A 16,725-nucleotide genomic window follows, 5' to 3' on the forward strand; every position below is an offset into this window, starting at 1 on the left:
GGGGAAGGAAGGATGAAGCCAGTGCCTGAGATGGGGCTTTCAGCTCCTTTCCTTAAAGACAAATCCAAAAACTTATCACAGAAAAAAGGGCATTTAACCCTATGGATTTACAAGAAAATTTGAAAAAAAACCAAACCCCAAAGCTTCCTGAAACCTAAGCATAACTCTACCAACTATTCATTAGCAAAGCCACAACCCCTTCCTTATAGCATTCCCTTTCCAGCAGGCACATGGAATAAAACCTCCAAATTCCTTGCAAGGATGTTGCATCAACAAGTACAGTTTTATGACAAGAAAGGAAAAATAAAGGAAATGACTAAGTTGCTTTTAAAAAAAAGCAATAACATTCCTAATGGATAAAGAAAAATAATCATAAAATGAGTCTATCAGCCAAAAGGAAGCTGAGGCTGGGAGCCAGCAGGCTAGAATGTGGAGGAAAAAAGGTGGCAGCAGAGTAAGCCAGGGACAACACCAATCTAACGGCAGAGGGAATTGCAGGGAGAGCAATCCAAGGACCAGCCAGAAAGTGAGGACACCCAGACCTGCTTCCTGGGCAAAGGAAGGAGGCAGCACCCCTGAGAATCAGTGCAGCAAAGATTTACAGATGCTGCAAGGAGGGAATTGCAATAATAGGATGGCAAGTGATTAAGGCATGAGTAAGGACCTCAACACAGGCTGGGTCAGAGCGAGCAGAGGGCTGGCAGGGCTCCAGGAAAAGCTGCAAGCAGACACAGAGGAGGGAAAACCGCAAGGAGAATTCCAAAACTGTATTCCCAGGGCCCCACAAATATCTAAAACACCAAAGAGCAGTAAGAGTCAGTCATCCTACATCAGCTTAAAGAAACAAAGAAAGGATGGATCAGCAGAGACATCCTGGGGAGGGAGCCTGAGCAAAAAACTGAGGGATCAAAGCCTTTTCCCCATGTGCCTACAAAGGTGCTCAGTACCTGGGGTGGATTCAGACACCTGCAGACATTCACCTCACACAGAATTCAGGCCTGGTTATGAGAGGCAGGATGCTCCAATCACATCACCCACAGCAGAAAGAACAGACAAGAGCAAGAATCTCTTCTCAAGGAAGAGAAAACCAGCCTTCCTGCAACAGAGCTGTCAAGGAACAGCTGTCAGAGCTGGACAGGAGGTGGCAGCTCCCAGTTCTGTTTAGCATAAAATAGGGAGACAAGGAACTGAATCTGGAGGTGAGAAACATTGATCAGCCAAGTTCCTTTTACCTGTCAAGCCATCAGATGTGGCATCTCCCACCCACTCCATCTCATACGACACATTTTGGCCAGGGCTGGCTTTGATTTTACAGACCAGTTTGATTTCTAGCACTTCTGCTGGCAGGTGATGTGCTCTACCTAGATATCTCAATCCATCACCTTCAGCCTGAAAGTTTGCCCTCCTCACAACATGCCCTTACTCCTGACTCCTGTGCTTTCAACACAGTAATGCTAAAAACAAATGAACTCCACAGGCTGCTAATCATGCTCCCCTTGGAACAGATAGCTGCTTTTATCCTGAAATACAGCCACCATAACCAGTTCGTGGCCACACTCACCGGGGTCACATACAACAGATTCAAAAACTTCTCAAGTGCCACTGGGAATCATAGCAGATCCCCTGCCTGGCTGTGCCCATTGCATGCCAGCTTATGGGGAGGGCCTGACAGGGGCAAACTCATCCATCTAAAGTGTCAATGTCACAAGCTGCAGGCTGACCAGAGCCAGGACGGCTGCCTCAGCACATCCCTGCACATTCATCATCACACAGGGAAATTAGGATGAACTGGAGTAAATTTTACTGTAAATGCAGTTTGTCAGCAATACACACATAAAAATAAACGTCTGGGACACTTTTAAAGAAGTCTGTGCCTGCTGCTAGGGACAGATACTCCTTCTCTGTCACCAGTTTCTCCCCCACTTCAACACAAATATATGTGATCAGATTTTTAGGAAGCTCTGAACACTGAGCACAGAGCTCTTCCAAATGACTCCATTAGGTCATCTTCACCACCCAGAGCAAGGCTGCCTGAGCCATCCAAGTCACACATTAGCTCCTGACTGAGTGATGCAGCTTTTATGCTGCAGAAATACCCTTGGCCTGGGACACAGGCCAGTGTCTCCACAGGGCACTGCCCTGCTCCATTAGAGATAACAACATGCTCTGAGCTCCTGTACAGAACCCTCAGCTTACCAACGGGCTCTATTAGCAGAGCCCTCCCGAAAAACCTGTTTCCAGCTCTTCTGAAAAATCTGATTCCAGCAGTAAAGGCTGAACACAGGCAAATTGGTGGTGTAAGAAACACATGAGCCATCTCTCTTCCCTGATACTGAAATCAGCTGGAATACTCTTTAAGCTCTACCCAGCAACTCCAGGGGAACTGAAAATTTCTATTCTCTATGTTATTTATCATTCCTGCTCCCCATATTACCTGCACAAGCTGTAAGCTTTGCCTTCCTGCAAAACTTCACGGAAATGTGACTTCCTCCAGACACATTCCATCTGCTCCTCTGGATGCTCCAGTGCCACCAGCTCTGCTTATTTTGTTTTTATTTCTTTTGTGAGATATGACAGACAACAAACATTTTCTAGATCTCTGCTACATTCTTCCTGCAATCTTTCCATACTGGGATGAATGGTTCTGTCTGTTCCCACAATCAAGAAAAGCATCCCAGGAATGCACAATATGAAAGCCTACTTCAAATGACCAAAATATTCTCTTCCCCATCCTTCCATCCAAAAAGGGGACAGCTGAATGTGAGTCACATAGGCTCAGATTCAAAAAGGGGAACTGTTCTCAACTAAGTACAGATGTACAGCCAAAAAATGCCTTTCACCAGGAGCAGTATATCTGGTTATGCCTGGCCAGTATCATGGATAATTGCATCAAAGCAGCACACATTAAAAACAACCAACTGGAGGTGCTTGGAGTAAGTTATTTCATAAATATGGTAGAGAAATAACACAAACCAAGGACTGGAAGAAAAAGTCTTTGGCAATACAGCTTATCCACAGCTTCTCTGCTTCATCCATCCCTCTTGCCCTCAAGAAGGTACACAAGTACTTGCTTGCCACATGGAATAACATCCTCTTCAGGATGGGCAGAAGTAACAAAGCAAACACCCGGACCCAGCACACTCCCCAGAGGAAAGCCCTCGTGGGTATACACAAAATAAAGATCTCTTCACCTCAACATACTGAGTGCAACAACTGCAAGACACAGGAACAGGTTTTCTGACACCAGACTGAGCTGGCCTGAATCCCATCCTCTGCCTGGTGCTTCCTTCTGGCTGGCTCTGGATGTTAAGAAGTGTTTACCTAACCTGACACCCTGGGCAAGGCACAGGGATTTCATTATGAGAGCAGACCCACGTAGAATTCCAACCAGCTGTATCTGAATACTGCTGTAACAGTTGGGTCTAGATTTAGATTTCTAATTTTCTAAATTTGAAAATTCACATGTAAGAAATTAAATTTTAATTTTGCAGTCAGAGATGCACACACCTTTCCAGGGCTGGGGCCCATAGGAAAAAAACGTAAAGAACAGCATTTTATTATCAGATTGAGGGAAATCAACATTATCATGTTGTCCAAAAGGTTAATGATAACAACAATGCAGAGAAGCAGGACAACACTTTTTTTTTTTTTAATTATTTTGACTTATGCAAATAATTACTTCAGAGACAATTATTTGGATAGGAAAAAGTTAGCACAATAAAGTCTCTGGTTTTTTCCTATTCCCATCTTAGACAACTTTTTGAGAATCAATTGCTTGGGCCATTATTTAAACACTATTCCATCTTTTCTTATGTTCATATTACAGATGAGGAGCACCAGGGTTTGGGATGCAGCACATTTGCAAGCAAAATTTCAGCCCTTTTCAGGGCTATCATATGGCTCAATCTGCACAAAGACTCTTGCATTAGCCTCCAAGAGGTTTCTGGGTTTCATCCCCTGACTTCTGTCAGAGCCTCTGGGGCTCTGGACAAGAGCAAACCTACCTTAGAACAGCCCAAAAGCCACCCCTGCTTCCCCTCTGAAAACACCACTACTGAAGGCAGAAACCTTCAGCATCAAGCACTGTAAATGTTCAAAACAGTATGTGAAGCTCAATATCTCCCTGAAAATAAAACAGTAGGGAAGAATTTGATCCCCTGATCACTGGAGGAGCTCTGCACTCACCTCAATAAGCACACAGAATAAAGGCAAAAAGCTTTCAGAGCCAAATCTGGTATTCCTTTATTAGGCCTTATATAAAATCTTTACTGGCCTAAAGATACTGGTTTTTGGGTTGGTTTTTTTTAAGTCAGGTGAAGTTATTTAATTTCTTGTTTCTGAGCATTTGCTTGCATCCACTCCATGTTTCTAAGCTTTTCAGCAACTTCCCCACTCCCAGGAAAATGAGATTTTCAGGCAGCAAAGCCCCAGCTCCTGGAGTTCTTACTCCTGCACATGTTAATGCCAAGTGTCCCATCCCAGGGACAAGGGCAAGTAAAGATTTGGTGCCCCAGGCTCACAACCTCACAGCACTGACCAAACTGCAAAGATGGGCTAGGGATTTCAAGAATAGAATTTTGCCTTGAAATCCAAATCCAAGGGCCAGACTTGAAGCACTTAGTCTTGTGTGAAAGGGACAGGAAATGAATCTGATCAGAGACAGGATCTGATAAGGCCAAACTGCAGCTTTGCTAATAGAGACAGATTATGCTGAGAAGAAAAGGCAATTTTATCTTTTAATTCCTTAAGATGCTCCATCCAATCCAAGGTAATTGTGCCATTGCCTTCTCACTTCTCTGATTAGTTACTCCTTCTGACAAGCCACCAGAAACCCATTTCTGACGCATGTGGCAGATTAGGAGTAAATCTTTGCACTTAATTGAAGTATAGAGGAAATGAGAGACACTCATTTTTAACTAAGATCAGACTCCTCTTCCAAGAAAACCTTTCCTTCTCCCATAGAGGGAATGAAGACAGTACTGCAGGAATGAAAGGAGCATGCTGCTTCAAGTTACATGTAGGGAAAACTAGGGAATCCTGGTACCCTCTGTCAGCCATCAGGTTTTTTTCTCTCTTGCAGTTGGAGAATTCAAATAGGTTTTCAGCCATAAAGCTCTGTTTTTACTACATAGTTTCCCTGACAAGTGTGAAGTGTTGTTAACCTCTAGAGAAGCCCATGTTTAGTCTTCTTGCTCACTCAAGTTTCGTAATAATTAGCACAGAATGCCAAGAGAAAGACTAGAGAACTTTTATTTAAAAGCTCAGGTATTTTTTCAACTAATTCTAACCTCTATGATAGACTAAACATCCTGTGATTTACTTCTAAACCAAGATTTTTTAAAGGAAAAATGTGCAAAACCCTCCTCCTATTGCACTCTAAAAACCACAATGCAAATCCTGAGGCAAAGTGCAGAGAGAAAAAGCCAAAGTACATTCAAGGAAGTCATCACATAATCTGTGGAGTAATTATGGACTGGATGAGCTCGTGCTCCTCACACTGGCAAAATGCCTACTGAGGACTGACACAGTAAATAGCAACAATTCTGTACTAATTGAAGAGCAAAACTATCTCTAATTTGTGAGGAAAATCCTGGGGATGGTCTTGGTTCTGCATGAGTTTCTGCTCCCTAGAGTTCAGCCCTGGTGCCAGGGAACAGTGTCCCTGCAGAGATTTATAGGAGCATGACCCCAAAGCTTCAGGCTCACACGGGTAGGGAACAGAATGTACACAGAGGTTTCACAACTGCTGTCCTGCAGATCAGTACAGACTTGATTCATGGCCACTCTATTCCATTAGAGATTTCTCTACAATTCACGAGGCTTTGATGAAATCCAAGAAATCTATTCACAGAAAATCTTATTTGTCAAAAACAGCATCTGGAAGAGAAATATGAGGAGAGTAAGCAGAGTCCAGGAAACACAATGATACATGACATATATATTCCATTATAATGGCTTGGTATTGTTCTACTGGAGAAGCAATTTCTTTAATTAAATATGAGCTATACAACAACCCAGTCATGCTACACATGCTGTGCAGGGCTGCAGAAGGATCTCAATTTTTGGAATTTCCTAGCTTTTAACTGCTGATTTAGCACAGCACTGAAGTTCACCCTGGCACTTAATCTGTTACTAATTGGAGCTCAGATTAATACATATATTTTAATTTGTGAACTTCTATAATCAGTCCTGAACTTTGATTATGAAACAAAACCAGGACCTGCGTCCCTTCTGCCCTGATTTTTCCCCCCTTTTTACAAGCTAGGCTCTGCAGACCAGTCTGTCTGATGGCACTGCATTTGTAGCACTTTAAACTTGCAGATGATTTAGTTAAAAGCAAAGAAAATAAGAGTAGGATGCAACAAGTTTCTGGTGCACCTTGGAACACACTGGGCTTGCCCCTGAAGCCCTCAGCGTGCTCCACTAATGCTGTCCAGTGCCTACACACACTCAAGTGCACTAGGAAAAGGTACCATGTTAATGCAACTCCTTTTGTGATGGAGACCTGGTCATCCCAGCAGGAACCAGGCAGAAGCCTTGCCCTGGGCCACTGCCACTGCAGGTGTAACATCTACTACAGAATCTCCTCAGAACAACCCCAGGGCAGTGTCACACCAAGGGAAACCTGACCCTGCCTCTCTACAAGCTGCCAAAACCTCAGGCAGGGATGCAGGATAGGAATACCCAACCCTGCCCCTGCTGCAGCCCCTTTCCATTAGTTATGAAACCACTGTATAAGAGATTTCATTCCCAGCAACTTCAGCCTCCACTGCCCAAGAAACTCCCCACCAGTTGCCAGTCCAGATTTACCCAAGCCAACCTTCTGCCCACGTACCTCCTGTGCCCTTTGCAAAACTCTGACACCCTCCCATTGTGTCCAACTCCCATGAGACAGCTTTGCCCTTTGTCTGGCTTCCCTGTGCCATTCTGAGCAAGAAATGCTCTCCTTTGAGAAGTCCTGAGATATGAGACTCACCAGTTCCCGGGTCATCTCTTCCCGGGTGACCTTCTCCAAACCTCCTCACTTGAATTCAGTCTGGTCTAGACACAGGCAACCTGAAATGCCTGCATGCTGTATCCCAGGCAATGTCCACCAGGCCAGGGACAAACTTCATGCCAAATACTACGAGCTAACATCATCTCAATCCTTCAAACAAAGCAACTGTTCACAAAAGTTTAAAGAATAACTAACCTATCTTCACACTCTGGGTGTTAAGATACAACAGGAGGGAAGCTAAAAAGTAAATACAGACTATGGTAGAACCAGTTGGGTTGGAAGGGACCTTTAAAGATATCTAATCTAACCTCTAATCACCCCATAGCTAAGATAACAGCACTGACAGCCAGGACTCCTGCTTCTTTCTTCCACAGTGGTCACTAAACATCCTTGCTACATACAGGGGGATGGTAACAGTACCAATCTGTGAACTGAGTGGGGGCAGACCAGGAGGTGACACCACTGGAACCTCTTAAAAGATCTGAGATTGCCAAACCAAAGACACTCAGGAGGAGCCAACCCACTCTCCCTCTGGGACACCAAGAGCAAACCCCATCCCCTCTACCCACACAAGCATCCTGCTTCCCATTGCTGCACTGATGGCAACAGAGCAATGCTGGACACATTGGTTCCCTGAAGCACCCTCCTCCTCCTCCTCCCTGCTGATTCACCAGCCCAAACTCAGCCTCCCACTTAAGCAGATGACCTCTGGGTTATGTGCATTAATTGCTGCTTTCTCCTGAGCCTCTCTACAAACACTGCCAGCCCTCACTCACACTGACATATCCACACAGCTCTCACCACAACCAGACAAGGAGAACAGTAATTTGGAGAGTTTGCTTTCAGTCAGTATGTGTTAATCATGGAGTTTCTTAATTTATCACCTGTAACCTCACTCATCTCACACACTCCTCACACAACAGGAGTTTGGATAGCTCATGGACCTTAAAGTACAAGAAGGAACATGCCTTATTCAAATTACACCCCTATCATATTCAAATTACATCCCTATCAATGACCAAAATCATCATTTTCCAAGTACAATGTTGACAGATAAGTTCCAATTTGATATGTTATCTCGTCCTGCCACACAGATCCTTTTTCCCCACAACTCACACCCTGCCTTGCAAAAGCCAATGTTTACTTTGGATTGCACCACATGGAGAGAGACAAGATCCCAGCTGAAAGCCTCTGGGCACTAAGCCACACCAGCACCAGAGGATGGCTCCCTAGTATCTAATACATGGGGAGGTTGGGGATTGCAGTTTCTAGGGATTGAGAAGATAAAACCCCACCCTGTGCAGTCAGATTGCACAGCAGGTGTGGAGACTGAACATGCCCACTCCAGCAGGACCTGTTGGGCTGACAGCATCAGGAGAGGCTGCCACATCTGGGCCAGGCTGGCAATCCCAGCCTCCTCCCACAGCAGTGAGACCCTGCAGGAGCTGGACTCCTCCACAGCCTGGTTTCAACCACATCTCTATCCAAACACTGCCACGCCACTGGGAAGCACACACAGCAGTCCATGATGTGTAGATGCTGGCAGCCAAAAGGAAAGGGTCTGGATAGACAGATCAGTGCTAAAAATAGGATTTAATGGTTCGTATCTCTGGAGATAAGAGTGATGAACTCAGCCTGCAAGCAGGTAGGCAGGACAGATGGATCAGCCCACCACACTCCTGGAGTACCACAGCACTATGTATTCCAGCTGGAGCTTTAGAGTCACCACGTGTCCCTGGCTGCTCCTTCACTTCTCACAGAAACAGGCTGTTTCTATACCCCTAATGCAGGCAAAGCCACAATCATGATTTTATACAGAGATCAAGATATAATCTCATCTAGCTAAGCAAGTAGAGCACCCTTACAAAAAGCAGCCTCCTACATCACAGTGCAGAGCAGTGGCACAACATCTCTAACACAAACTCATCATGTTTCAGCCAAAAAGGAAGAGCAAAAACTGAGTTGTCACTTTTAACAATGGCAATCAAAGTTGCTGGTACCCTAAGGCAAAGTGTATCACAGCACTCCATAAACCTGAATCATATGATCACCAAAAAGTACCATTTGACTTAGACATTTCCATGTAAGTGTGCTGGAAGTGCTCCTACACCTTCTTGGCACCTAGCCAATGTGCTTTGGGGAGATTCAGAGATAAAGAGGGGAACAGTGTTTGCAGATGCTTCTGAGACATCAAGATTAGGCTTGCAGGAGGCACTGATATTGCCAGTACTGTTTACTAGAAATATACATAAATATATGTACACATATAAACAAAGTTTTCCTATGGATGAGACTCAGCAAGTTCAAAAAGCTACTACGTAGACCCCAGTAAGAGCCCACATAAACAGACACATAAAACATGAACAGTGAAAGGCAAAACATCCGCTTCCTCTGTCTCACCAGCATATTCCACACAAGCCTGCCTTTTTGTGCCATATTGTCCATCATTAAATCTCCATTAGGGATGGCTGGTGGATGGGCCATCAGCTAAACATGCCACACTTACCAGGCAGGAAACAAAAGTCCAGCGGGAAGAAAAAAAAAAAAAAAAAAGAAAAGGGCACTTATCCAAGGTTGCAGACTGACCTGCTCCAATTTGCATAGTAAGGATTTCAGTTATAAAACAAATAGCTAAGTGCTAAATATAGCCAAGGAGGAGGCTTTACTCACCAGGGCCAGCTTCATGCTGACAGGAGCCACTGAGGTAGCACAGTACACGATATACGACAGCCAAACATGAGGCTAAAAAGCCCATTAAACACAAGTGGAGAGGCCTCTTTTTCTAGGGAGGTTTGTTCTGCAGCCAGGACAGTCCCTGCCTCCAGGGGAGGCACTTGCAGGTCATGAATGGGAGTGTTTGCAAAGGATGGGAAAGTTTGTTTCAACAGGCAGCTGCTTTTTGTGCCTGTCAGGCTACGGAAAAGTTTCCAGTACTAATTACAGGACACTAAAGTTGTCAGAGCATGATGCAACAGATAAATAGGGGGGGAACATGCCAAAGGAAGAAAAAGAACAGATCAGCCAGAGAAATCCTTTGTCAGTGACTATGCCAGAAGCTGGTGCCTCAGGCTGGACGCCTTCCCTGCCCCACCAGAGGATGTGCATCAAAAGAAGTTCATGCTGCAAAAGAAATTGTGTTGGTTTTTGTCAGTGAAACACATTTGTCCTTTGTACAGAAACAGGCAGATAGACAAAGTGACAGTGACAACAACAAAACAAAGGGGAAGACATGCACTACAGAAAGGGTTCACACTGAGCCAGACTGCCCAGAGAGGCTGTGCAAATTCCTTCAGTGCTACATTATTCTTTGAAAAATACAAATCTTCAAACTTCTGTCTTGAATGACAGGTGAAGACAGATCCAACCTGGAACAGACAGATGGATCAGATGATTTCTTGAAGTTTCTGTGACGTCTTTCCCGTGTAACCAATACCTACGTGGTCTTTACCACACTATGCAAGTTATTCAGTAAAATAAAATAGAATTAATTTCGACCAACAGCTCTGGCACAGGCAATACAATTTAATTTGCATTACCTTTTTAAAGGAAGCACGTGTGAAAGCACAGGAAAGGTATTTATAAGGACCAAAAAGGGATTTAAACGTTTCAAGATCCACATACCAAACATCCCCAGAGCATTTCATTCACAAACCTCAAAGGAGGTCAGAATTAAAACACCCATTAAACACCAACAGATAGAAAGAAAAAATTTTTCTCAAGACTACTGAAAAAACAGTGGCAGAGATGGCACCACTATCACCCTGAATATCCAACCCATCAAAACACTTGGAAGTCCTTCTGAAGTGTTTCTTTTATAGACACAGAGTATAAATATTTTCAAAAATAATTATTTGGCTTTCCCATGCACAAACGGAGTTATCAAGGGAGTCAACAGCAGAGTTTAGAGCATAAACTCTCAAAATAAGCCAAAGCTTAGATTCCCTTTGTGCTTCAGCAGACTATGATGAGGAGATGGAGATTCCACGACTGGCTCAGAACCTGCAACGTGGAATTTTGCCACATTCCTCTGCAACTATGCAGGTGAGTAAACATTAGCTCAATAAAAATACATCACTGAAAGGAAGGTTTTACTTCATTTCAGTGCCAGTTCAAGTCAGCATCATATATGAATCCATCTTTCTGAAGTAAAAAAAAAAAAAAAAAAAAAAAAAAAAAAAAAAAAAGCTTGGCTTTATTTCTTCACACATCTTTCTTTGCTTATTCTGCATCTGAACCAATCATGGCTGTTTTATAGAGACAGTTTCACTTATTTAGAATGAGATAATAAAAACTGTACCACTGTGTGGGAATGATTTCCAAAAAGTCTGATGCAGAAACATTGTGAGTTTGTTGCAGGTTTTATTTAAATGGGGTTTCAACAGCTCTTTTTTCTGGAATAGCAGAAAGTATCAGTCACATGCAATGAAATAATTTTTCCACAACAAGAGCTACTGCACAATCATATAAGAACAAGAAATTAAATCCAGCTACAAGGGAAGTGAATTTGCTTTGTCCTGTTTAGCATCAACACAACAGAGCACACAGGCTGCTCTCAGCAGAGCAGGGAAAGGCTCCAAGAGCACGGGGGTGCTGCAGAAAGAGACTTTGTACAATGATGCACTGAGATTTCTGTGTGTCTCCACCAGTGTCAGCCACGGAGACAAGACCTTCCACACAGGATAAGAAGGACCCACATGGAGAAGACAAGAATAGAGCAGGACACAAGAAAGACCAAGCCCAATTCCTTACCCTAACTTGGGCTTCTGGAGTGAGTGTGGACAGTTCATCTTTATTCAGCAACTTAATGTGGTTGTTTTAGAAAACTGACCAGTAAAACAAAGCCCAAGTTTTGCTGGAGTCTGACATCACCAGTACTATCAGCCAAGGTGCTGTCCCTGGCTAACAAGGCCTGAAATTCTACCATAAATACCACAAGAACAGTGATAAAAGAACAGCCAGAGATTGACTGGGGCATTTCACTCAGCAACAGAGGAAAAAAGAATGCTCTCAACCCATGTCAGCAACTTCCTTGGTCATTTTTGTGCTCAGAGCCCTTGGGAGATGGAGAGGAAAAGAGTCAGATTTAAAGTATTTATAAAAGGCATCCATGAAAAAATAGATCTCTCTATAGATAAGTGCACACCAGAGTCTAACATAGTCTAGCAACAAGTCACATTCAGGTCTAGTTACCCACACCTGGGCTTTCCCAGAGCTTTAAAAGTATCTAAACCTTGCCATGCATTGTGTACTCTCTGCAAAGTGGTACCAACACCACGTACCTGGGGTACAGAACTTGCTTTATATTCTGTTTCCTGTCCCCACCAGAATTATGACACATTCTCAAAAAAAAAAAAAAAATTAATTTCCCCGAGTTTCACAGACAGAGGCAGCATTTTGATAAATAAAGCCAACAACTTCAATCAGGAAGTAGAATCCATGCCTTGACCCATTTTAACCACCAAGCAACACAAGGGAAGAATTGGCCTGGATGTCCTTACAGAGCCACACCCCTTGGTAAAAAACTCCCCTCTGGGTTCTTCATCACTTCTTCTGCCAAACCAAAAAGCACAACTGGGGAGAAAGAGGAAACACAGCAGGAACTGCTCCTTGCTAGAGTAGATTATTGGCAGTCTCCAAGGCTAGAGGAGCACACACCAGCCCTTGGCCTCAGTAGATAATCCCATCCATACTGATCCTACGAGCATCTCCTGAAACACGAGGTTTCCCTTAATTGAAGGCAGCCCCACACAAGTGTTCCCGAGATGACAGATAGGCTCCAGCACAGCTTCTCCCTGCTGTGCTGCAGTGGCTGGTGCTAATGTTGTCACTTGTGCCATGTCTCAGAGCTGAGCCTTTGAAGTCCTGTACTCCCAGGGATTTCTGGCAGGCAGTGACAACTTTCATGAGAACACAGCTGTTTGATGCAGACTCCCTCCTTCCTAATCCCTGGAAGGCTCTAACAGCAGGCAGGTAATATCTTAAAATGCTGTATCTCAGACCCAACTTTAGGATCAGGAGCTGCACTACACTCAAAAGCATCACCATCCCAGCAATGACAGACCTGTGCTGATTAATGGGGCTCTCTTGGAGCACTGATGGGGAGAGGAATGCTGTTAGCAGGCAGCTGGGCAGAGGCTAAGGCCAACAAGCCTGGCCAGGCACCCCAAATTTATCTCTGTCCACACGCAGACCAATTCTTGAGTTGCAAGTTACCCTCAAGGAAACACTTCTAGCCAGCAGTAATGGATGGACTGGTAAAACTTGACATCCATTCCAGCAGGATGAATTTCTGAGACAAGGCTTGTAGGCCTGTGAGACTGATGCTCAACAGAGCAGCAAATAACACTCGGTGCTGACACAGTGCTTTGTCTACCAGCACTTCCAAAACGCCACTGCAGCCTGCCTGGATACTGTGGAGATAACAACTCATGCCTTTGCCTCCATCCCTGGATGCTGCCCCAAACACCCTTTGCTGTTTTGTGTCAGGAGATGCAAGGAGCAGAGTCCTCTTCCATCTGCCTGGCTGCTCATAACCTGAGCACTGTGCCCACGGCAGCAGCTCAACCTGGGCCTTCTGCAGAAGCACATCTCCTTGCAACACACAAAAAAACCGCACATCAGATCCTGCAGGATGCAGTTAATGTCGATATCTGGATCGTTAAACAAGAAAAACTGAGCGAGGAGACTGAGCCCAGCAAGTAGTCAAGCTTCCCAAAGACAAAAGACAATTTTCCTCCCATTCCCAACCCAAAACTCGCTCGGCACCGAGCCACGCATGCTGACACCCACTCCCACCTCCACCTCCACCGCATCAGGCCGCTGCCTCCCTGCCGCTCCAGCCGCGCGTTTGCCGCGATCCAGGAGTGGCGGGATCGCCCACCCCGCACCCTGCCTGGGGCTGTCGGTGGCTGCGCGCCCCCGGCAGCCCCGCACCCCCCGCACCCCCTCCCGCCGCCGCCGGGTGCCGGTGCTGCCCAGCCGAGGGACTGAGCCGGGATGCCGGCCCGCCGAGGATGCTCGGTGCCTTTCCCAGCCCAAGGACAATGCGCGCGGCGGCCAAGCCTCCCATCGGTACCGAGCGGCGCATCCCCGCTGCCCGGGCTCCTCCCGCACCTTCTCCATTTACCCCTCCTTTGTTGTGGTGCGGGCTGGTCGGGCGCTGCCGTCCCTCCCGCCGTCCCCCTTACCCTTGGGCTGCCCGGCGGAGCGGGGCAGGGGGCTCGGTGCGGCCGCAGGATGCGGTCCCGGCCGGCAGCCGCCCTGCCACTCCCTGCGCGGCCGAGCCGAGAGCCGGGAGGAGGGAGCGGGGAGCCGGGAGGAGGGATCTGGGCGGCGGCTCGGAGCGGCGGGGGCGGAGGAGGATGCAGGGCCGGCACCGCCGCTCCCTCCGTCCCTCCCGGCTCACGGCCGGGCCCACACGAACAAAGGGGTCGGTTCGGAGTCGCCCCGCGCCGAAATCCTTCTGGTTGCCGGGCCCTGGCGCCGCCCGAAACCGCGTGGGAGGGTGGAAAGGCAGCGCGGAGGCTCCTCCTAGCTGCCCGCAGCCCCGAGCGCTCCTGCCTTAAAACCCAAAATAATCCTAAAATCACCTTTTACTCGCTGCAGCCGCCGCCTCCCTCCCCGTGGCACTGGGAAGGGGCTCTGCGAAGGAGGAGCTCTCCAGGCACACCTGAATTTAGGTGGTAGCGATTTTGATTGATACAAGAAGGGAAGAGCACGAAGAGCTGGTGGAGCTTCCTGGAAAAAAAGGAGAGACCCCTAATTAGCCAGGATTTAACGGGAAATGCAGCAAAGAGAACACACCTCCAGCCTTGGTAACTCGTTCGTTCAAAGCCAGGATGGCCGGGCTGAGGTGGTGATCATCACCTGGCTCTCACCACCTCCTGCTGTTCCCTTTCCAGAGCCGTGCCTAGGCTGACATTGCACGGAGATACAACGGAGCAGGGCCGCAGAATCATTTAGGCTGGAAAAGCCCTTTAAGCTCATCGAGTCCAACCATTCCCCCAGCACTTACAAGGCCACCACTAATCCATGTCCCCCGCTGCCAATTCTACACACCTGTTAAATCCCTCCAGGGATGGCGACTCCACCACGGTCCTAGGCAGCCTGTGCCAGGGCTTCACAGCCCTTGTGATGAGGAAATTTTCCGCAATATGCAATCCAAATCTCTCCTGGTGCTACTAGAGGCCGTTTACTCTTGTCCTGTCCCTTGTTCCCTGGGAGCAGAGCCTCACCTCCACCTGACTGCACCCTCCTGTCAGGGAGCTGTGGGGAGTGAAAAGGTCCCCCCAAGTCTCCTCCAGGAAAGGGAGCACCCCCAGCTCCCTCAGCCACTCCTCATCAGACTTGTGGGCCAGACCCTTTTCAGCTCTGCTGCCTTTCTCTGAACATATTCTACCACCTGTCTAGTGTCTGTGCCCTGAAACTGCATCCCTAATTTAGACAGGAGTGGAAGTGCTTTGCACAAGGGCCATAACTCTGCTCAGTGTACTTTTCTACCTGTACAGACACCCCACATGACCCAAGGGACAGCCCAGGAGATTTTGCACATCAGATTTTATGGTGGAAGGTCCCAGGATACAAAGAAACAGAGGAGGCTCCCACCCAGCAGCAATCCCAAGATTTGTTGCTGTGATGCTGCTCTGTTTTGCCTGTGGGGCCCAAAAAAGCAGAGGGGAGATAGAAGTGAAGGAGGTGCAGGCACCAAAGCAGAGAAGAATGGAGCTGTGGTCAACCAAGCATCATCCAGAACATGAGATCTGACAGTCCTGGCCTTAGCAAGATGATCCAGTCCCAGGAGGCAGCTGTAGGCATCCTCATTTCCCATCTTGCAGAGGGGAAGCCAAAATAAGGAGAAGTGAAATGGCTGGTCCAAGCCAAAAATAGAACCTGAAGCACCTGACTTCAATGCCTCTGCTTCAACTGCTAGTTCACTGTATTTCCCTGACATTTCCCTACATCCAAGCTCAAGTCATTGCTTTGCAGTTCTGGATAACAAGAATTTTTGTCTCCTCTCTAATCTGTAGTTGCCTAGGGAGACAGCATGTCACCATGAAAAGAGCTAGATGAGAAGGTGCCTATTGAATCAGGCTTGGACTCCAACAGGACTTCTCACTTCTCCATCCAGCTCCACTCCTGATTTGCCAGCTCAGTCAGTCCCTATCCTTAGGTCTAAGTCTCTTTCCCTATCCAAATGGTTGTGGAGCAATGATGGTGACCTCCCTTTGTGAGACTTAAGAAGTGTTACATGCAGACATGCATTTGGTAAGGAGGAATGTAAATTTAAAGCAGTTCTGGAAAAAAATCCTCTTTAATATTTTCAGGTGCTTTAGGGTAGGATTTCAAATCAGGAATTGCTTAGAAGTTAAGCCTCATTTTTGACCAATTGTACAATTTTATGCTTAATCTTATATACACTAATTTGTTCTTAGTACAGGTAACTTCCACATAAATGTTTAAATTACAGCCCCGTGTCTACATGATGACAAAGAAGGTCAAGCAGGTCTGGGGTTATATTTTGGCTGCCAATGGTCTGTGGTACACACAGCAGCTCCAGGAGGAGAATCAAGCCCACTGGCTTCAATATGATGAAGATAGAAAAAAGTTCGCAGCTCTTATAGTCATTTCTTTGAATCATTTTGACAAATCTGCCTCTCTGACTAAACTTTCTCAGGGGAATTTCCAGGGAGAGCAAGAAAGACAATCCAGGGACAGAGCTCAGGCAGTGA

The 16,725-nt window shown here is 46.3% G+C and overlaps 1 protein-coding gene across 3 annotated transcripts in view; it reads right to left on the reverse strand.

The window, feature by feature from the left end:
- Window positions 1-14,899, reverse strand: part of CLIP2 (CAP-Gly domain containing linker protein 2) — a 79,913-nt gene extending 65,014 nt beyond the window's left edge. Inside the window, exons 1-2 of one of the 3 annotated variants that reach the window (XM_069033339.1) lie at window positions 14,864-14,899; window positions 14,587-14,734 (exon numbers count right to left, since the gene is read on the reverse strand). The gene's annotated coding sequence lies outside the window, so the exon portion shown is untranslated. Of the gene's footprint in view, window positions 1-14,123; window positions 14,142-14,184; window positions 14,531-14,586; window positions 14,735-14,863 lie in introns of those variants that run through there. The other 2 variants (XM_069033338.1, XM_069033340.1) reach the window with 2 other exon arrangements.
- Window positions 14,900-16,725: the final 1,826 nt, after the last annotated feature.

This window comes from Aphelocoma coerulescens, chromosome 19 (assembly GCF_041296385.1).
Source record: "Aphelocoma coerulescens isolate FSJ_1873_10779 chromosome 19, UR_Acoe_1.0, whole genome shotgun sequence".
NCBI classification, from domain to species: Eukaryota; Metazoa; Chordata; class Aves; order Passeriformes; family Corvidae; genus Aphelocoma; species Aphelocoma coerulescens.